Source organism: Pristiophorus japonicus, chromosome 21 (assembly GCF_044704955.1).
Source record: "Pristiophorus japonicus isolate sPriJap1 chromosome 21, sPriJap1.hap1, whole genome shotgun sequence".
Classification (NCBI taxonomy): domain Eukaryota; kingdom Metazoa; phylum Chordata; class Chondrichthyes; family Pristiophoridae; genus Pristiophorus; species Pristiophorus japonicus.
In genome coordinates, this window is record NC_091997.1 from 5983253 (window position 1) to 6005985 (window position 22733).

Sequence of the window (22733 nt, forward strand, 5' to 3'; positions counted from 1 at the left end):
GCTGTCCCCCCAGACCCAATCGCGACCTTTGTGTAGGAGCACGTGTAGCGGCTCTAACAGCGTGTTCAATTTACGAAGAAAGTTGCCAAAATAGTTCAGAAGCCACAGGAACGAACGCAGCTCCATCGTGTTACGGGGACTGTGTGCTCTCTGGATCGCTTCCATTTTGGATGCAGTAGATCTGATCCCGCCTGCTGCTACCCTCCTCCCCAGGAATTCTAACTCTGGGGCTAAGAAGACGCACTTCGCCTTTTTCAGTCGCAGCCCTATCCGGTCCAGTCTGCGTAGCACCTCCTCCAGGTTGTGGAGGTGTTCTTCAGTATCGCGACCCGTGATGAGGATGTCGTCTTGAAAAACCACCGTCCTTGGAATCGACTTGAGGAGGCTTTCCATATTTTGCTGAAAGATCGCGGCGGCCGAGCGAATCCCGAACGGACATCTGTTGTACTCAAACAACCCCTTGTGTGTCGTGATGGTGGTCAGCTTCTTCGACTCACTCGCCAGCTCCTGGGTCATGTAAGCTGAGGTCAGGTCCAATTTTGAAAAAGTTTGCCACCGGATGGTGTTGCAAAGAGGTCCTCTGCTCTCGGTAGCGGGTACTGGTCTTGGAGTGACACCCGATTGATGGTGGCCTTGTAATCGCCACATATTCTGACCGAGCCATCCGCCTTGAGCACCGGCACAATCGGGCTCGCCCAGTCACTGAATTCAACTGGTGAGATGATGCCTTCCCTCAGCAAGCGGTCCAATTTGCATTCTATCTTTTCCCGCATCATGTACGGCACCGTTCTGGCCTTGTGGTGTACTGGCCTGGCGTCCGGGTTTATGTGAATCACTACCTTGGCCCCCATGAAAGTGCCGATGCCGGGTTGAAATAATGAGTCAAATTTGTCCAGGACCTGTGAGCATGATACTCGCTCGACAGAAGAAATTGCATTGACATCGCCCCATTTCCAGTACATGACAGCAAGCCAACTCCTCCCCAGTAGTGCGGGACCATCCCCCGGGACAATACAGAGTGGCAACCTGTTCTCCGAATCTTTGTGGGTCACAACTACCGTGGCACTGCCTAGCACCGGAATTATCTCCTTTGTATATGTCCGTAGCAGTTCGTCAATCGGCAATAATTTTGGCCTCCTGGCCTTGGACACCCACAACCTTTCAAACTGTTTGATATTCATCAGGGATTGGCTGGCCCCTGTGTCTAGCTCCATTAATACTGGGATGCCATTGAGGAGCACTTTCATCATTATCGGTGGGGTCCTGGTGTATGAACTGTACACGTGCTCCACATGAACTCGCTGAACTTCAGCTTCCAGCGATTTCCCCCAGTGTCCATTTGGCCTCGTAGGGCTTACATCGGGCCCGTCCTCCTCGTACATCAACCTGGCTGCAGGCTTCCTGCACATACGCGCCAAGTGACCACTGACGTTGCAGTTTCTGCAGGTATATTGCTGACATATTGCTGATATCTGCAAGCTCTGGCTGGGTGTTTGCCTCCACACCTCCAGCATGAACTGGAGGCCCCATTGTTGGAAACAAAAGGTCCATTACCAGTCGATCGTCTCTTACTGTTTCTGTGACTGTCCTAAAACGCACCATTAACAGGTGTTGATGGCCCCATTACTGACCGCATTGTCCATTGCGATGCATGAATCGCCGTTCAGCTAGCCATTGTCTCTGTTGAATTCCCCCTTTGGGTTCGACTGCATGCTGGGGCATGTCCGATTGCCCCTGTCTGCCTCGAGAACTGTGTGCCGCATTAACAATGTTGACTCCCTGGTCGTTTGCTGTATTTGAGCCAAGATTTTTGTCATGCATCATTCTGATCTCTTCCTCCCCTGAGATAGTTGTCTGGGCTATCAGAGCCGCCGCTTCCAAGGTCAAGTCTTTGGTCTCAATCAGTTTCCTGAAAACCCCAGTGTGCCCGATGCCCTCAATAAAAAAGTCTCGCAGCATCTCCGCTCTGCATGCGCCTGGGAACTTACATAGTCTCGCCAGTCGCCGGAGATCTGCCACAAAGTCTGGAACGCTTTGCCCTTCTTGCCGCCAGTGCGTGTAAAACCGGTGTCTCGCCATGTGCATGCTGCTCCTCGGTTTAAGGTGTTCTCCGATCAACTTACTGAGCTCTTCGAACGTCTTGTCCGCGGCTTTTCTGGTGCTCGAAGGTCCTTCATCAGGGAGTACATTCTGGATCCACAAACCGTCAGGAGATGAGCCCTGCGTTTGTCGGTCGAATCCTGTCCCAACTATTCCTTCATGACAAAACTTTGCAGTAGTCTCTCAATAAAGTCGTCCCAATCATCACCAACACAGTACCTCTCTTCTGTGCTGCTAGTGGCCATGCTCGCGTGGTTTAAATCCCAGTTTCTCGTCGCCAATAATATGTCCTTACTATACAGTATAAATGCACACGAGGCCCATATTTGAGAGAAGGTCACTCTGTGATCAGTTACCTTTATTACCAAGACCTCAAGAGGCAGACGGTGGGTGGAGCTTCCCCTTTTATGCCGGAAAGTCCAGGTTAGGAGTGTCTCCCACAAGTTCGCCCCCCTGTGGTCAGTGTTCTCAAGGTATACAACTTAGGTCAGCTTATACCATGGGTTACAATGACAGTTGAATACATGACATTAACCAATAGCAAATATAAGCTGTCCAGGTTGAGAACATTCAGTCAGTTTTGATCTGCTTTTTGTGCCATCATTGTAAAGAAAATAATTTGATGTAATTATGAGCTGCAGTGGACTTGTGATCAGAAAGTGATATTCCGACCAGTTCGATGTGAAATACATAAATATTGTAATTCTATCCCATACAGAGTCATTAATTCCCTCGGTTTGTGTCTGTAATTCACTGCAGTGATGACCCATTATTGTCCAGTTCTACAATCTTGTATCAAAACTCTGTGTTCTTTCCCATGTCAGTGGTCTCCTCTGCATACACTGTCACTGAACTGTGACTTTGATATTGTTTACAAACTTTAAAGGGTGTTTTGTACAGTGCAGGAAGTATAGTGTTAATTAGTGGTCACTGTCTGCATGAGGAGACTAGCAACACCCCAGTGGTTTCGCCCACAGTGAGTTGGAGGATACATATGTTTATCAGTGAAGTGTGAGGGGGCAGCTGCTGTAGGAAGGGTGATATTTACAGGAACTTTGCACGATACACAAGACACTCAAATATATTATAGATGTAGAGATTGTGTAAAGGGTTTGGGGAAGGGCAACAAAGATCCCGGAGCAATAAACAATCACTAAATATATACCCCTTTCAAAATGTTTTGAATATTTAAAAATAATAAAAGGGAATTGATGAGGTGGATGTGGAGAATTATGTTGTGCAGAATCAGAATACACCATTATAACCTAAAGAAATCACCAAACTCAGCTCATTTGTCGATTAATCATTAATTTATGGAACACTGCCACCTAGTGGAAAGAGCAGCAGTTACAGGATTAAAAAATAAGTTCCTTTCTCATTCCTGTCCTTGTAATAAACTGGGGACAGGGAGGGAGGAAATATTCAACAGACAATAATGGCCCAAAATTGCTGCCTAAGTAAAGGTGAGGCGAATAGCGCTCACCATTATTTATGTGTAAATGCCGTTCTTGAAGATGGTTATGATTACAGCGTCTCTGTGGTCACCCAGCATGCTCTCCTCCTTCCAAATAAGAAAAATGAGTTCATGAATTTGCGGCAATAGTGCTTCACTGCTCTGCTTTAGTGCTTCGGTGGGGATTCCAACTGCTCCTGAGGCCTTGTTGTTCTTCAATTGTCGGATGATCCTTTTCAACCTTGTGCCGGGCTGGGGTTGTGCTGAGATGGTGGCGGGTAGCATGCTGCGGGATGGAGTCGAGGACACTGGTGTCAAAGGCAGAGTCTCGATTAAGGAGATCTTCGAAGTGCTCCTTCCAGCGGGCCCTGACTCTCTCTCTGCCCTTGATGAGCAGCTCTCCGTTCTTGGCCCTCAGTGGGGTAGGGCCGTAGGTGGTCTTGACTCCGCTAAAGAATTCACGCACGCCATGTCTGTCGACTAGCTGCTGGATCTCCTCTTTCGGTCACGAGTTTTCTGTGACTCATCAGTCAACTGAGAACTCATATTAGTGTGGAAGCATGTCATCATCGACTCCGAGGGACTACCTAAGAGTGAGAGAGAGAGAGTAAATGCCACAAGAACTTCAGGCGAGGGCAGATGCGTGATTAAGGAGCTAGGAGCTAAATTAAAAAGTAGGACCTCAAAAGTAGTAATCTCGGGATTGCTACCAGTGCCACGTGCGAGTCAGAGTAGGAATCGCAGGATAGCGCAGATGAATACGTGGCTTGAGCAGTGGTGCAGCAGGGAGGGATTCAAATTCCTGGGGCATTGGAACCGGTTCTGGGGGAGGTGGGACCAGTACAAACCGGACGGTCTGCACCTGGGCAGGACCGGAACCAATGTCCTAGGGGGAGTGTTTGCTAGTGATGTTGGGGAGGAGTTAAACTAATATGGCAGGGGGATGGGAACCAATGCAGGAAGACAGAGGGAAACAAAAAGGAGACAAAAGCAAAAGACAGAAAGGAGATGAGGAAAAGTGGAGGGCAGAGAAACCCAAGTCAAAGAACAAAAAGGGCCACTGTACAGCAAAATTCTAAAAGGACAAAGGGTGTTAAAAAAACAAGCCTGAAGGCTTTGTGTCTTAATGCAAGGAGTATCCATAATAAGGTGGATGAATTAACTGTGCAAATAGATGTCAACAAATATGATGTGATTGGGATTACGGAGACGTGGCTCCAGGATGATCAGGGCTGGGAACTCAACATCCAGGGGTATTCAACATTCAGGAAGGATAGAATAAAAGGAAAAGGAGATGGGGTAGCATTGCTGGTTAAAGAGGAGATTAATGCAATAGTTAGGAAGGACATTAGCTTGGATGATGTGGAATCTATATGGGTAGAGCTGCAGAACACCAAAGGGCAAAAAACGTTAGTGGGAGTTGTGTACAGACCTCCAAACAGTAGTAGTGATGTTGGGGAGGGCATCAAACAGGAAATTAGGGGTACATGCAATAAGGGTGCAGCAGTTATAATGGGTGACTTTAATATGCACATAGATTGGGCTAACCAAACTGGAAGCAATACGGTGGAGGAGGATTTCCTGGAGTGCATAAGGGATGGTTTTCTAGACCAATATGTCGAGGAACCAACTAGGGGGGAAGCCATCTTAGACTGGGTGTTGTGTAACGAGAGAGGATTAATTAGCAATCTCGTTGTGCGAGGCCCCTTGGGGAAGAGTGACCATAATATGGTGGAATTCTACATTAGGATGGAGAATGAAACAGTTAATTCAGAGACCATGGTCCAGAACTTAAAGAAGGGTAACTTTGAAGGTATGAGGCATGAATTGGCTAAGATAGATTGGCGAATGATACTTAAGGGGTTGACTGTGGATGGGCAATGGCAGACATTTAGAGACCGCATGGATGAAATACAACAATTGTACATTCCTGTCTGGCGTAAAAATAAAAAAGGGAAGGTGGCTCAACCGTGGCTATCAAGGGAAATCAGGAATAGTATTAAAGCCAAGGAAGTGGCATACAAATTGGCCAGAAATAGCAGCGAATCCGGAGACTGGGAGAAATTTAGAACTCAGCAGAGGAGGACAAAGGGTTTGATTAGGGCAGGGAAAATGGAGTACGAGAAGAAGCTTGCAAGGAACATTAAGACAGATTGCAAAAGTTTCTATAGATATGTAAAAAGAAAAAGGTTAGTAAAGACAAACGTAGGTCCCCTGCAGTCAGAATCAGGGAAAGTCATAACGGGGAACAAAGAAATGGCAGACCAACTGAACAAGTACTTTGGTTCGGTATTCACTAAGGAGGACACTAACAACCTTCCGGATATAAAAGGGGTCAGAGGGTCTAGTAAGGGGGAGGAACTGAGGGAAATCCTTATTAGTCGGGAAATTGTGTTGGGGAAATTGATGGGATTGAAGGCCGATAAATCCCCAGGGCCTGATGGACTGCATCCCAGAGTATTTAAGGAGGTGGCCTTCGAAATAGCGGATGCATTGACAATCATTTTCCAACATTCCATTGACTCTGGATCAGTTCCTATCGAGTGGAGGGTAGCCAATGTAATCCCACTTTTTAAAAAAGGAGGGAGAGAGAAAACAGGAAATTATAGACCGGTCAGTCTGACATTGGTAGTGGGTAAAATGATGGAATCAATTATTAAGGATGTCATAGCAGTGCATTTGGAAAGAGGTGACATGATAGGTCCAAGTCAGCATGGATTTGTGAAAGGGAAATCATGCTTGACAGATCTTCTGGAATTTTTTGAGGATGTTTCCAGTAGAGTGGACAAGAGAGAACCAGTTGATGTGGTATATTTGGACTTTCAGAAGGCTTTCGACAAGATCCCACACAAGAGATTAATGTGCAAAGTTAAAGCACATGGGATTGGGGGTAGTGTGCTGACGTGTATTGAGAACTGGTTGTCAGACAGGAAGCAAAGAGTAGGAGTAAATGGGTACTTTTCAGAATGGCAGGCAGTGACTAGTGGGGTACCGCAAGGTTCTGTGCTGGGGCCCCAGCTGTTTACATTGTACATTAATGATTTGGACGAGGGGATTAAATGTAGTATCTCCAAATTTGCGGATGACACTAAGTTGGGTGGCAGTGTGAGCTGTGAGGAGGATACTATGAGGCTGCAGAGCGACTTGGATAGGTTAGGTGAGTGGGCAAATGCATGGCAGATGAAGTATAATGTGGATAAATGTGAGGTTATTCACTTTGGTGGTAAAAACAGAGAGACAGACTATTATCTGAATGGTGACAGATTAGGAAAAAGGGAGGTGCAATGAGACCTGGGTGTCATGGTACATCAGTCATTGAAGGTTGGCATGCAGGTACAGCAGGCGGTTAAGAAAGCAAATGGCATGTTGGCCTTCATAGCGAGGGGATTTGAGTACAGGGGCAGGAAGGTGTTGCTACAGTTGTACAGGGCCTTGGTGAGGCCACACCTGGAGTATTGTGTACAGTTTTGGTCTCCTAACCTGAGGAAGGACATTCTTGCTATTGAGGGAGTGCAGCGAAGGTTCACCAGACTGATTCCCGGGATGGCGGGACTGACCTATCAAGAAAGACTGGATCAACTGGGCTTGTATTCACTGGAGTTCAGAAGAATGAGAAGGGACCTCATAGAAACGTTTAAAATTCTGACGGGTTTAGACAGGTTAGATGCAATGTTGGGGAAGTTCAGAACCATGGGTCACAATCTAAGGATAAGGGGTAAGCCATTTAGGACCGAGATGAGGAGAAACTTCTTCACCCAGAGAGTGGTGAACCTGTGGAATTCTCTACCACAGAAAGTTGTTGAGGCCAATTCACTAAATATATTCAAAAAGGAGTTAGATGTAGTCCTTACTACTAGGGGGATCAAGGGGTATGGCGAGAAAGCAGGAATGGAGTACTGAAGTTTCATGTTCAGCCATGAACTCATTGAATGGCGGTGCAGGCTCGAAGGGCCGAATGGCCTACTCCTGCACCTATTTTCTATGTTTCTATGTTTCTATGTTTAAACGGGGAAATTGAAAAGTCTGAAATGCGCCGCTCCGCTGTTAACTTTGTGAAAACGGTATCTCCCCATTCAAATGCATTGAGCGGCGTAAAGGTCCTGTACTTATAAAGTAGATACAAAGTAAACTCGCCACAAGTTAAGTAATTTCATTTCAAGTCTAAGTATCCTTTTAACATGATAAATGTTAATTACTGCCAGCCAACGTCTCTTGCACTGAAAATTAACTATTATATTTGCAAAGTCTCATTCCTTCAGGTTTTAATTATTGTTGGAGATTTGTTTTTTTTAAACTTTATCTATCGCTCTCTTTTTTCTCAGTTAATCTAATCTTTCTTTCCCTCTTTATTTCTCTTTCTGTATCTGACTTGATATTGAATTCACCCATTTTAAATTAAACTTCCTTGACAGTCTCTGTACTGTTAATTTCAGAATCTTTCAATCTGATTGGTGAAGGAGATATACACAGTCCCTTGCTCTGTTCACTCAGATCCCAGATCCCTGTAGAGGGGCCCATATCGTTTCCACCTCCCACTTCCAGCAACTTTAAGGGCAAAATATGGCCGATATTAAATGGGCAAGGGCACGTCTAAGTAACAGCGGGCGCCGTCTACTGGCTGCCGTAATGTCTGGGCCACTGTGCTTGCAGAAATCAGACCGTTTAAAAATGTTTAACCTTGTCCCATCACATTTCACACTTTGTATTGTTTTAACAACAGAAAATCATCTAAAAGACAGGTTAATCCTATTGGACGAGTGTTAGCGCGAATGTTTTCCTGCAAGAATCACTCGACACTCTGGGTCGGTTCCAACGCCAAAACGGCTTTTATTACACCGGCGGGGAGAGAGCCTCTGGTCCAACTCCAGGCACTCCACTCCACTGAACAAAGAAATTCATCGATATTTATATGTTTTACAATAGTTCATTACAGTTACTCAGCCCACTTCGGCTGGACACAATCCAATCATAACGATTATAGATTACATATAGGTTTCTTTAACCCAATAGAATTCCCCTGATACCTCAGGGGCTGTATGTTCCTTTTTTGTCAGCTCGGGCTGATTAATGACCTCGTTATGTGAGGTGGGCCCCCCTCATCTCTGTTCCTCGAGGCTCTGCTGTGTGAAGTCCTTGATTAAGGACATTCCATACCAGGTACTATAATGGTTCGTTATAGTTATCTTGTCTCAAGCGGATGCTCCAAGGCATTCCCGGCAGTGGGCCTCACAGGGTCATTACTCGGTCAGCCTCAGTCAACAGTTCATTGCTTGACTAACTGAGTTCCCATCATGCTTGGGCAGCCATTTTATATGTGGCCACTTTAAACCTATATGAGTTTAGATATATTTAGCAGGTGCCTAATGCCTAGTGTTTTGATATATTCAGCAGGTGCCTAATGCCTACAACAACGAGATTAAGATCTGAATTAATTAAGGGCTGGATGATAAATTGGAGTTACCTGCATTGCGGAGCTCCCTGTCTCAGATACAGTCAACATATACCAGCTATCTTCCCACAGAGGGCAGAAGGTTCCTGCTCAAGTAGCCAGTATTCAAATGGTAGCTAAACAGTGATTGTTGGAAGACTGCAACATTGAAGACCAATCAAATCCGTGCCCAATGTCTATACATCAACACTTCCATCAGGGGTCCACCCTATAGCAAGCAAGAGTGGAAAACTTTGCTGAGTTTTCCTTTCCAATCCCGGAGTTCTGCAAACATTCCTGGCGCTCCAATTCCTGTCCCACCCGAGACAATAGCTTTCGAGTTATCGCAGGAATCAGCAGACTTAATTCAGCAATGTCACTGACAGACCAATACCCTAGTTTTCTGTTTGCAAGGAGTCCCATTATTCAGTATAATGCTTTGTTAGGGTGCCTGGTTTTATCTGTATTTCTGATGTATTAATTTTTTCAAAAACTTAAAAATAAATACAAACACACTTAGCCTTCCTTATGCAATTTAAAACCTTTTTCAAGGTCTTCATTTTCTGCAAGAGTGTTAATGACACAAACATCCATTTTCTTAAACAACAGGGCCACAGAATTAAACTTTTAAATCAATGATTTAACTGACCTCAGTTTCTGGAAGTTTTGACTAATTTCCAAGCTGTGCATCTGATTTTCTGCACTAAAGTAGTAAATTGAATTTTAACTGCTTAAGTTTGAAAACTGCACTGAACTCCTGAGATATCCTGGTGTGAAAGGCAGCACAAAGCCATAAATGATTTCACTTCCTGTTTGGCCCACTCACAGACTGTGGGAATTAAACTGAGCCATTTTATACAAAAACTGATTTTTTTTTTTATATAAACAATTTTTGAAGTATGAGGGTCTGGTACATTTGCAAAATCGAAAAGAGTCATCAGAGAAAGTGCTCCAGACAAGCTCCTCTTATTTTTGACGTCAATGAGCGAGCACATTCCAGAACCGTGCCTGCCTGTCACTGGCAGCAGTAATTCCTGTTCAAAGCAAGACTGAGATATCACAATCAATTACTGCTCACGTGTCACACGCATTAAACTTCAGTTCATTCTGCAAGGTTATGCACTTCTCAGATTACAAGCCGTGCGTTCTGAACACTCAGAGACTGAAGATTGGGAGTTTCCAGCTGCCAAGGCTTTCTGAGAACTGCTAAGAGTCATGAGAGGCAGAGAAAATGCAGTGTGGTCACATTTCCCACTCTTGATGCCTGTGCCAGCAGACTGTGTAAACACCGAGGACTATTCCGCACACCGCCTTTAAGCAGCTTGGGCACAACGTGCGGAAACAGATGGCAGAAGAGAGGAAGAGCTCGAGCAGCTCTTGCAAAGATTTTTGGAGCAAAAATGAGGAAATCAGGAAACCAGACCTGATGACAATGAAGACGGTAAAAGCCAATCAGAGGGCAAGGATGGAGATGGCTTTTCTCTGTCCCTGGATGTCCAGCGGTTCTCCCCAGAAGAACTGAAGGTGAAAGTACTTGGAAGAAAAGTGCTGGTGACAGGAAAACACGAGAAGAAAAGTGATGATGGGAGCGGCTCTTACAGCTACAAATATGAAGAGTTCAGGAGAGAATTTCAGCTGCTAGAAGATTTGATGCTCAAGCTGTTAACTGCTGTTTGTCACAGGACGGTCGGTTAAAGGTTCAAGCCCCACGCCTGGCACTGCCAGCTGTGAATGGACGAACCGTCCCCATCAACATCACCTCTGATACAACTGTTACTCTCCAGTCAGAAGTTAGCACAGAGAAGTAGGGACAAAAGAACTGCAGCAGTGAAGTTAATGAGAGGAACAGGAGAAATGGAAGAGGACAACTGGAACTGATTAATCCCACACATTGTCCTATTCCCACAGTCCTGAATCTGAGTAAATGTTACACAAAAATCTAATTACGTATGGATAATAAAGAAATTCACTTTGCATATCCCTAGTTATATGCTTCATTGTTCTATATCTCAGAATGTACAGTTTTATGTCTGCAGTAAATTGCTTCTCAAACGCTGGCACAAGGGGTCAAATGGAACAGTGTAAGTAACAGAAAGGAAAAGGGACACACAGAAATGAAAAACAACAACTTGCATTGATATAGTGGCTTTAATGTAGTAAGATGTCTCAAGGCGCTTCACAGGAGTGTTATTGTTATGTCTTTAATACTCTTATGAATGAGGTCCTGGTATTGTACTTGAGCTGTTGTGACCTTAGTCCCATTTATTGTAACTCCAGAGTGAGGCATAAGCATTTTATACTGGGCCCTGCACACCTATGCAGGTGACCCTCAGGTCTCCCACCGCAGTGCCCTCTGGTGGCACACCTTATGTGACTATACAGTTAGTATACACGGTCTACATACATGACAGTTATCAAACAAAATTTAACACCGAGCCACATAAGGAGATATTAGGACAAGTGACCAAAAGCTTGGTCATAGAGCTAGGTTTTAAGGAGCGTCTTAAAGGAGAAGAGAGACATAGCGAGGCGGAGAGGTTTAGCGAGGGAATTTCAGAGCTTAGGGCCCAGCCAGCTGAAGGCACTGTTGCCAATGGTGGAGCGATGAAAATCGGGGGATTCACAAGAGGCTAGAAGTGGAGGTGCACACATATCCTGCCGGTTGTAAGGCTAAAGGAGGTTACGGGGATAGGGAGGGACGAGACCATGGAGGAATCTGAAAACAAGGGTGAGAATTTTAAAATTGAACTGTTGCAGGACCAGGAGCCATTGTAGGCCAATAAAGGAATCAACCTAGATTCATTCAGAATATTACTAAACATTAGAATAAATACAAAACAAAATAATTTTACACTGAGTCCCAATTTCTTACATGATGTGTCACAAGAATTAGATTCCTACAAATCGTTTGCTACATCTGGGAAATGTATTCTATTTATTTACTTACTGGATTTGTGTGTATTTTACAATATTTGCGAATAAAATGATATCCATTAAGCACCAAATTAGAGGTTGCACATTCAGTGTGCAGCAAAGAACGAGCGAGCGTGAAATGCCTGTGACTATTCAAATGCATTAAAAAAAAATCGCAGTTCCTGTCTTTGGTTTGCACGTCTCATGTGACAGCCTTTGCTCCACAAAGATGCTGATTTATTTTCAGTTAGTGGTTTTACATTCAGTAGGGGGCACCAAAGGAGCTGGTCAGAATGTTCACCAAGCATCAGGTGAGACATGAGCTGTCAGATAAAGGGACTTCTGGTGGACTGCAGCATAAGATAACAAGAGAATGCAATCATACAGAAACACCTGCTTCATGGGGGAGCAGTGTGGGGGCAAGGCCCAGGCCTGAGCACAGAGCACTAGCTGAAGGCAGGTGAGTCAGAACGTAGGTGGAGCCCAGGAAGCGAAGCATTCCAGCATAGTACAGGCGTGACATATTACAGCAACAAATACCGAGGAGAAAATTTCTAATTTTCATAGCTATAATTTCAATTATAGAATCATAGAATAGAATCATAGAATGGTTACAGCACGGAAGGCGGCCATTTGGCCCGTCGAACCCGTGCCAACTCTCAGCTAGTCCTACTCCCCTGCCCTTTCCCCGTAGCCCTGCAATTGATTGGAAATTGTAACATGTCATTGGTGCTTGGGTTCACTGACACCTCTCACTGATTGGGGCTTGGGTTCACTGACACCTCTCACTGATTGGGGCTTGGGATCACTGACACCGCTCACTGATTGGTGTTTGGGTTCACTGACACCTCTCTGATTGGTGCTTGGGATCACTGACACCTCTCACTGATTGGGGCTTGGGATCACTGACACCTCTCACTGATTGGTGTTTGGGTTCACTGACACCTCTCTGATTGGTGCTTGGGATCACTGACACCTCTCACTGATTGGGGCTTGGGTTCACTGACACCTCTCACTGATTGGGGCTTGGGATCACTGACACCTCTCACTGATTGGTATTTGGGTTCACTGACACCTCTCTGATTGGTGCTTGGGATCACTGACACCTCTCACTGATTGGTGCTTGGGATCACTGACACCTCTCACTGATTGGGGCTTGGGTTCACTGACACCTCTCACTGATTGGTGCTTGGGTTCACGGACACCTCTCACCGATTGGTGCTTGGGTTCGCGGACACCGCTCACTTATTGGTGTTTGGGTTCACCGACACCTCTCACTGATTGGGGCTTGGGTCCACAGCCATCTCTGATTGGTGCTTGAGTTCACTGACGTCTCGGATTGGCGTTTGGGTTCACTGACATGTCTCTCTGATTGTTGCTTGGATTCACATCTTGCACCTTTTTGGATAACATTCCATTCAATAAATAATGTTAGACTAATCAAATAAACCCAAATTAACAGGCAGCCATGGTATTCACTACAGATTAAACTTCTAAACAGGTAGCGTTTTTACTTAAAAGTGATCAGCTACTTTTTTAAAAAATTGAGCATCTCAGAATTCCATAAATGTAAATTATAATTACAAATGTCCGAGATCTGTGAAAGTATTCAGTGCAATTTCAGTGTAGAGTATACTGAGACCTATTATTATTCAGCCAGTAGATGGGAGGTGTGCAGGGCATTCCACCAGAGTCAATTCATGTGAATTATGATAAAATAATAAATTACGCTGCAATTTTAAAGAGGTATTGTTGCTATTCTAAAAGTCATAGAATCATGGAATAGTTACAGAACAGAAGGAAGCCCATCAAGCCTGTGTCAGCTCTCTGCCAGAGCAGGTCAGCTAGTCCCACTCCCCCGCCCTTTCCCCATAGCCCTGCAAATTTTTCCTTCGGGTACTTATTCAACTCCCTTTTGAAAGCCATGATTGAAGTCTGTCTCCACCACCCTTTCAGGTAATGTATTCCAGATCATAACCACTCGCTACGTAGAAAAGCTTTTCCTCACGTTGCCTTTGCTTCTTTTGCCAATCACCTTAAATCTGTGTCCTCTGGTTCATGACCCTTCCACCAATGGGAGCAGTTTCTCTCTATCTACTCTGTCTAGACCCCTCATGATTTTGAACAGCTCGATCAAATCTCCTCTTAACCTTCTCTGCTCCAAGGAGAACAGCCCCAGCTTCTCCAGTCTATCCATGTAACTGAAGTCCCTCATCCCTGAAACCATTCTTGTAAATGTTTTCTGCACCCTCTCTAAGGCCTTCACATCCTTCCTAAAGTGCGATGCCCAGAATTAGACACAATACTTGAGTTTAGGCTAAACCAGCGTTTTATTAAAGTTCATCATAACTTCCTTGCTTTTGTACTCTATGTCTCTATTTATGAAGCCCAAGATCCCGGATGCTTTGTTGACCGCTTTCTTAACCTGCCCTGCCACCTTCAACGATTTGTGCACATATACCCCCAGGTCTCTCTGTTCATGCACCCCCTTTAGAATTATACCCTTCAGTTTATATTGCCTCTCCTTGTTCTTCCTACCAAAATGTATCACTTCTCACTTTTCTGCTTTAAATTTCATCTGCCACGTGTCCGCCCATTCCACCAGCCTGTCTATGTCCTCTTGAAGTCTATCACTATCCTCCTCACTGTTCACTATACTTCCAGGTTTTGTGTCATCTTCAAATTTTGAAATTGTGCTCTGTACACCCAAGTTTAAGTCATTAATATATATCAAGAAAAGCAGTGGTCCCAGTACCAACACCACTGTATACCTTTGTTGGAGTGGATTTTCGGACATAGCAAAGCATGATGGGGTAAGCCAACTATCTGCCTTTCCATTAAATGAACTTTGTACCAAGAAGCCTATCTGCTGTCCCTGATATGAACTCTGCAGCAACAAGTGACTCCTGGCCAGGTGCAGGCCACTGTTTCATAGAAAGCTTTGCAACAGAAAAACTAACCACAAAAGAAGATACAGAGGAAGGGCCCCCAAACTCGCGCCATGCTATCAGGTTTCACTGGGACTAAAAAGTTGTATGTAAATGAATTGCGTTGCCATATGGATTGATTGGTTGTATGTAAATGAATTTAAATGATTGTATTCCGCCCCCTGTAAACTGCTTATAACCCCACGGCACCAGGCACTCGGGGAGAAGGTGCTTCGCAGGTCACGGGGCCTCAACTCTTCTCCCAGAGCTGTTCGCAACAAAGTTGTCTCTCTTACTTTACTAGAGTCTATGTGAATTTATTTTCACTAACACCTTCCTCCAGTCCGTAAAACAACCATTCACCACTACTCTCTGTTTGCTGTCACTTCGCCAATTTCATATCCATGTTGCCACTGTCCCTTTTATTCCAAGGGCTTCAACTTTGCTGGCAAATCATGGGCATTGCCTTGGATATCCATTGATGTCTTGATATAATTCACACTGCGTTGTTTGCGTGACTTCAAATTATAGTTGAGGAAGATATCGGTCTCTTCCAGCAACATGCCAACCCCAAGCAGTTGAAAGTCCTTCATCAAGATGGTAATAATTTTCCTTTCAGTCCATCAAGGGATCAGACTTGGAGCTTAAAGCATACTACAAATTATATAATTGCAGCTTTTTGCATTATCCTTGTGCAGTTTCTTAAAGCATAGTTTTTGAAATGAAATACTGAAAAATGAAGTATAAACTTTAAACCCAACGTAATGGTGAGTTTACAATTCCTGATAAAACATCTGTACGAATCCAACTGAAACCACTGAATCAGCAACGCTCCCTCAGCTATTGGGTTTTATCTCTCCTACGTTTGGTATTTTGTAGTTTCTCTTTCCACTTCAATGTATTTCTCTCTGCTCACCCAGGACAGTATGAAGAGAGCACTGGCAGCAGGGGAGAGGGACCCAGAACAACAAATAATGCCGAGATGAGCCGATAGTCAGGAAAGGCCAAAGAAATGGTCACAGTAAGACATTATCATGCTGTATTTATACTTTGCAATCAAGTCAACAATGGTTAATTATTAGTTAGACTGTTTGTTCTTAAGTGTATATTAATCAGGTAGGTTTCACTGGAATAATTAAAATTATTTAAGTTCTGAAACAAATTCCTTGCACCCCGTCATACAGTAATTGCACATACGGAAATAAAGGCAAATATAATGAGTCTCATTGCTGCTAATCTAAGGACATTTAGTATAGGCCAAAGAGGACTTAAGGAAAATATGATTGAAGATCAAGTAGTAGAAAAAGCTTGCATTTATATAGCGCCTTTCACAAGGGCAGCCAATTTGCACATAGCATTTTACACAATGATTTACTGTTGAAACATAGAAACATAAAAAATAGGTGCAGGAGTAGGCCATTCGGCCCTTCGAGCCTGCACCGCCATTCAATGAGTTCATGGCTGAACATGCAACTTCAGTACCCATTCCTGTTTTCTCGCCATACCCCTTGATCCCCCTAGTAGTAAGGACTTCATCTAACTCCTTTTTGAATATATTTAGTGAATTGGCCTCAACAACTTCCTGTGGTAGAGAATTCCACAGGTTCACCACTCTCTGGGTGAAGAAGTTCCTCCTCATCTCGGTCCTAAATGGTTTACCCCTTATCCTTAGACTGTGACCCCTGGTTCTGGACTTCCTGTCTAAACCCATCAGAATTTTAAACGTTTCTATGAGATCCCCTCTCATTCTTCTGAACTCCAGTGAATACAAGCCCAGTTGATCCAGTCTTTCTTGATATGTCAGTCCTGTCATCCCGGGAATCAGTCTGAAGTTCAGTGACGGTTGTGTAGGCAAATGTAGCAGCCATTCTAGGTTAACAACTCACAAATAATGATGACATGAGTGCTTAGTTAATTTGTTTTCTACTGGTGTTGGTTGAGAGAGGAATGTTGACCTAGAGAACCCCATATTTTTCTTCAAATAGTGCCGTAAGATCTTTAACATCCACCTGAACTATTGGCACACAACCTAATTTATATGTTTTAATTAATTTGACTAGTCTTCACACACATTTTTACAAATTACAGATCCCAATGGTTTGTTGACTCTACAGGTTAGAGAGCAGTCAGGCATCAGATGTTTTACAGGACATCTAGATTAAAGGCTATCCACCTTGGCATTAAGGAAATGGATATAGCTCTTATTAGGAACTCCTTAAATACAGTGTCTGCACCACATTTTGATTACTCATTGTGACGTCAACCCTAAAAATGATAGCTGGTAGCTGCCCTGCTGGCTCATTGAATCATGTGCATGGTGCATCCCTGACTCATTGTACATGGTGCAACCCTGACTCATTGTACTGAACCAGTTTACATGGGGGGGGGGGGGGGAGCAAGAGCTAAGAGAATGACATAAGATACAGTTCTTTAAAATGTAGAAGTAAATTGGTTAATATAGATGGTGACCGTAAAACCAGACAAAAAAGTACAAAAGCCTCAGATAAAACTTCCCCATCCCTTACATGAATAGTCGCATTTAAAAAAAAGCTTGCATCACATCCTGTACCTTTTAAAAACATCCCAAGTGTCTGGTTCGCAATTGGTTTACAAAGTTCTGAGAATAGATGTCAAGTGCTCTACTGAAGGCAGTGCTTCCAAGTGAGTCACTCAAGGCGCAGGGGTGTCTGGAGTGCCCCACCCCCCCAGTAGCTTCAAGTGTCAGGAATATTTCTGGAAACTCTGCCAGCAACTAAAAGCCTTTCTTAAGAAAGTAAGTGGATCACATCAGTTCCATGGCAAAGCCAAATGTACATAAGCTAGAGGTTATAGGTCTGATTAAGCAAAAGGAGTCACATATTACATTTCTCATTGGATCTCAGATGGAATGAGAGACAACTGGAATTAACAGTCTGTGATATGATATGACTTTTTTTTAATGAAAAGTTTGAATGTAAACTTAGTTATATCTACAACCTCCAAATTAGGGGTGAAATGTTATGTTTACAAAATGGATTTGTAGATGGAAATAAAAATATTCTGAATAAAACCCAACATAAATAATTAGTCTGTCAGCCTCGCCTCAGAGTCGGAAGGCCCTAAGTTCAAGTTCCACTCCAGAGACTTGTGCACATAATCGAGGTGTATACCTCAGTGCAGTACTGAGAGTGTGCTGCACTGTTGGATGAGGCATTAAACCTTTCAGGTGGGTGTTAAAGATCCTGCCGTACTATTTTCAGTGTTCACCCAGTGTCCTGGCCAATATTTATCCCTCAAACAACATCACTACACTAGATATTATCTGGACATTTATTTCATTGCTCTTTTTGGGTCCTTGCTATGTATAAATTGGCTGTCACATTTCCTACATTACCATAGTGACTACACTTCAAAAGTACTTCATTGACTAAAGCATTTTGGTACATCCCAAGGTTGTCAAACTTAATTTAAAAAAAGTAACAGGACACAAGGACAGAGGTTTTGATTCAAGAGGGAAAAGCTTTGATTTTAGCACACGTTTTTTTAATAAAAGCAACAGTAATTTATTCTTACACCCAATGTTCCCTTTAAGCTAAGGGGAGACCTGATATGAGGGGCCTGAACAGAGTGGATAGGAAGGGCCTATTTCCCTTGGCAGAGGGGTCAACAACCAGAGGGCATAGATTTAAAGTAATTAGGGGGAGGTTTAGAAGAGATGCGAGATTTTGTCACCCGTGGTGAGGGTCTGGAACTCATTGCCTGAAAGGGTAGTAGAAGCCTTCACCACGTTTAAAAGATACTTGGATATGCACTTGAAGTGCCGTAAACTACAGGGTTACAGACCAAGAGCTGGAAAGTGGAATTAGGCTGGATAGCTCTTGGTCGGCCGGCGCGGACACAATGGGCCGAAATGGCCTCCTCTCATGCTTAAAATTTCTGATTCTATGCTTCTAAGCTGCATGGCCACACAGTGCTCAGCAGCTTTTAAATCGGAAAAAATGCGCATGCACTGTAAGGGAAGGTGGGATGGGGGGTGGTGTTTGGGGTGTGTTGTGGTTTCTGTGAGGGGGTCAGGTTCCCTTCTGACAAACTTGAGCGGTTCGAATCGCTCCCCCTCCCTTGGGTTCTGTACTCTGGATTTATTTGGGGGGTGTGACAAAAGTGCAGAGGACACTGGTTTGATGCAAATAACTTTGGTTTTATTACAGTCAAAGTAATACAGGCTTATTACTCAGTAAGAAAATACACAGCCAAACTTACAATCACTCTAATAAAGAACAAGACAAGGAAAGGTACAAAGTCAAACTTACAATCACTCTAATAAAGTACCATACACTACACATTCAAAGGGGGTTGCAGTAAAATTATACCCCCCACCTCCCAATACCTAATTCTAGCTAGGTTAGACTCCAGGGCAGGGAATTATGCTTACCACTCTTTTTGATAGCTAATGGTAGATGGTGATGTTCTTCCTTCCTTCAGGACTTCAAGACTTCTTTTTTTAAATTTCAAAATATACTTTATTCATAAAAAAATCTGTACAGTACATTCAAAGGCATTTCAATACATTTAGCTCCGGTCAGCAATCCCATACACTATTATTTGGGTGCTGACGGCAGTTCCGTTCGTTACATTTCCTTGTTTTCCAGTTCAAGTGCAATTCGGTCCAATACGGGATACCTTGTAGTACATTCAAACAAATTACATTTCATGTGTCACTATACAGTAGACTGAATGGGTGACGGTATATTTACATTTTTCTTTTCAACATGCATTTCGCAACAGACCTTGCATTGTACATGGCACTACATAGGTGTTTACAGATCATGGTGCTCCATGTCCTTCAGGACTTCAAGGCTGGAGAGTCTCTCCCCTCTCTCTTCTCTGTTGAAAACAGTGGCCAGTTATACGATTTCAGTGTTCTAATCTTGCCACCAAATCTCTTCACAATCCTTTGTATAATTTTGGCGGGCTTGGTTCTTCTTTGTAATATTTTGTCGGGCTCGTTGGATTTTTTAATTTATTTATTCGTTGCCAATCTTTCCAATTCTTTGTCAAATCACAAACGCCAGAGCTCACCCTGCACCTGTCAAGGATCACTCTGCGCCAATGCTCTTAGCCAAAAGGCCTAGAGCCACTGCACCGTTCCTGGAAGTACTGCAATACCAGGTTCGTGCCATGGAGGTGGGTGTGTGCCCCCCCACCCAAACCACCCCACCCACCTCCTATTTCCAAAAAGCATAGGAGAACCACCTTCCTGATCCAGGGAGAATCACTTTCTGGTCATGGTTACTCCCCTGTCAGGTCAGTTACGCATGATCTTAGCCAAAAGGCCGAGAAGCGATGATATGTCTTGGATGGGTTGATCGTCGAAAAACTGTTTCCTGATGGAAATGTTAGTTTGGTAATTGCAATGTCTTTTTGTGTTTAGTTTTTTTGGATACAGGCTGGATTGGGCCTCTTTGTGATGCATATGTTGAAAATGGTTTGTCCAGACCCATGTTGATGGGGAGCTATCTCTGGGTGATACTGTGATGGTAATGTCTCTTGTGGAGGAAGAGTTCCAAATATTCATTCTTCCAGACAGGTTACCTCAGTCCTCACACCCAGACAGTTCCAATAATCAAGTGGGCTTCCTTTGTTCCCTAAGTCCGCCCACAGGCTTGAATTTGTTTTGTAAAAGTTCATAACTCTATTAAAGTTCGTAGTTTCTTCCATAAGCACTTTAGAGTTGCAAACTTTTCGGTAGATAGTCCCAAATTAAATTTCCTTTCGAATGAGCCCAAACACAGGCCGGGGGGGGGGGTCTAGTGAATTTAGCTCGCTGCGGCACAGTATTTTGAAAGGGCTGTGCACCCTCAAAAAACATTCAAGGGAACATTACTTACAACTTTGAATTTGTGCCTTCCATGACCTTGAGCTCATCCAGATTCCAAGTGAGCCCATATTGCAACTCATACCAAGTTCTGTTTACCCATCACCCCAGTGCTTGCTGACCGATCACAGTTTACTAGGTTAACCGCGCAGAAATAAAGAGAGAAAATGCTGGAAACATTCCGGAGGTCAGGCAGCATCTGTGGAGAGAGAAACAGACTGTATGACCTTTTGTCAGAACTAGAAATAGTTAGAGATGTAACAGGTTTTAAGCAAGTAGAGGCAGAGAAAAAGGGAGGGGAGAGAAGCACAAAAGGGAGGGTCTGATAGGGTAGAAAGCAAGACGATTCATCGCAGAGTAATCGTAGCAATACACAGACCCCCACCAACTTCCTTGACTTTCTCTTCAGCTCTCCGGCTGAAGAATTTGGCCGCCTTCCTTTTCCCAGAACTTTTATAGTAACCAGCATGCATAACATAAATATGTGCTGGTCACTCAGGTTTCTCGGCATAGTTTAGTCAGGTCTGTTTACCATTCACAGCTTATTCAGATTTATATGCTGACAGAACTGGTTCTTCTATAAAAGGTCATGGGTCATACTAACTTTTCCCAAAGTGACCTGGGTGATATTTATCCAAGTTGATTCAGAACTGGTGCATACCACCTGCATAGCCACGATCATGACTGACTAATGTGCCCTCTCAGCTTCCTGGTTTTTGCAATGGTTGTTAAGTTTATAGTTACATTGCTGCTATCACTGTACATTAGTGCATAGACAGATTGAATAAACTCCAGAATAAATCAAGTCAAGCCACTAATTTAGAGAATTTAAAATACTCAAGACTCAATCACTACTGCATGTTAATATACAATGTTCTTTCAAAGTTTTTTTTGATAGCTAAATGAAATCTAACTACAACTTTTTAAATTAAATTAAAAAAGGTGAAAGTTAGAGCACTAATGGTACATTGTAGAAATTAGTCTTCATTCACGTGGTCTTGTAGGAGCTTGGCGCCACCTCTTAAGCCAACAGTTACTTTTGGCTTGCTCCACACATCCATCAGTCGACACCTCATCTCCAGTACAATTCCTAATGTTAGTGCATAAAATTTTCAAACAAAGCCGAGATATTATTTATCACTCATATGACAGCTGACAAAACGATGGAAAATGCTGGGCAGGTATTGAACCGTGGTGAGTGTACAAGCTGCAATAGCTGCTGAGTGATTTACAGAACACAATCAGATAGGGCAAAGTCCTGCAAGTTTTCAAAAGGTGCAATGGTAATCCGAAAAGTGGACAGAAAGCAAGACATCTCATCAGCTGTCACCTGCAGCACTTAGCACCTTGAGTCAAACAAGAAAACTGACCACACTGTCACTAATCAAGTGTTGAGGAAATGGCATGGTATTTCTAGATTATTGACTGATTTTGGAGGTTTTTTTTTTTTAAAACAAGGCAGGTTAAGATTGTATCATCTTTTTTAGCAGGAGGTGGAGACTGGTGATAGATAGTCAGGTGGTTTGCTTCGGCATTAAATAAAGTATTTGCCCCAATACCAACAGTAAAAGCACACAGAAGAAAATGCTGGTAATGAGTATGAACAGTTTATGCTGTAGAGCTACAAGTATTACCTTGGCTCTCACTCGTGTCAAGTGGTCATGGGTTCAAGCCTCACTGCAGGACTTCAATACAATTTAGGTTCACATTTGATGCCAATGGAGTACTGCATTGTCAAGTGTTGCCTTTCTGATGAGATGTTAAACTGAGGAGCTGTTTGCCTCTTCAGATGAAATTAAAAGATTCAATAGCACTAATCAGTTCTCCTGGTGTCATAGCTAACATTCATCCTTGAATTAACTGCCAATAAATGAACTGGTCATATATTGCCATCAGCGAGAGTGTACGGTCCACAAAGTGACTGCCATGTTTGCCTACACAACTGACTACACTTCAACAGTTATTAATTGGTTGTGAAGAGCTTTGGGATAGCCAGAGGATATGAAATCATTATTGGTTGGCTACCGTCAGAGCTCCTGTGACTGCCCTCCACACCAT

At 43.6% G+C, this 22733-nt stretch overlaps 1 pseudogene; it reads right to left on the reverse strand.

The window, feature by feature from the left end:
* Positions 1–19932: 19932 nt before the first annotated feature.
* Positions 19933–20145, reverse strand: LOC139234220 (U2 spliceosomal RNA; annotated as a pseudogene).
* Positions 20146–22733: the final 2588 nt, after the last annotated feature.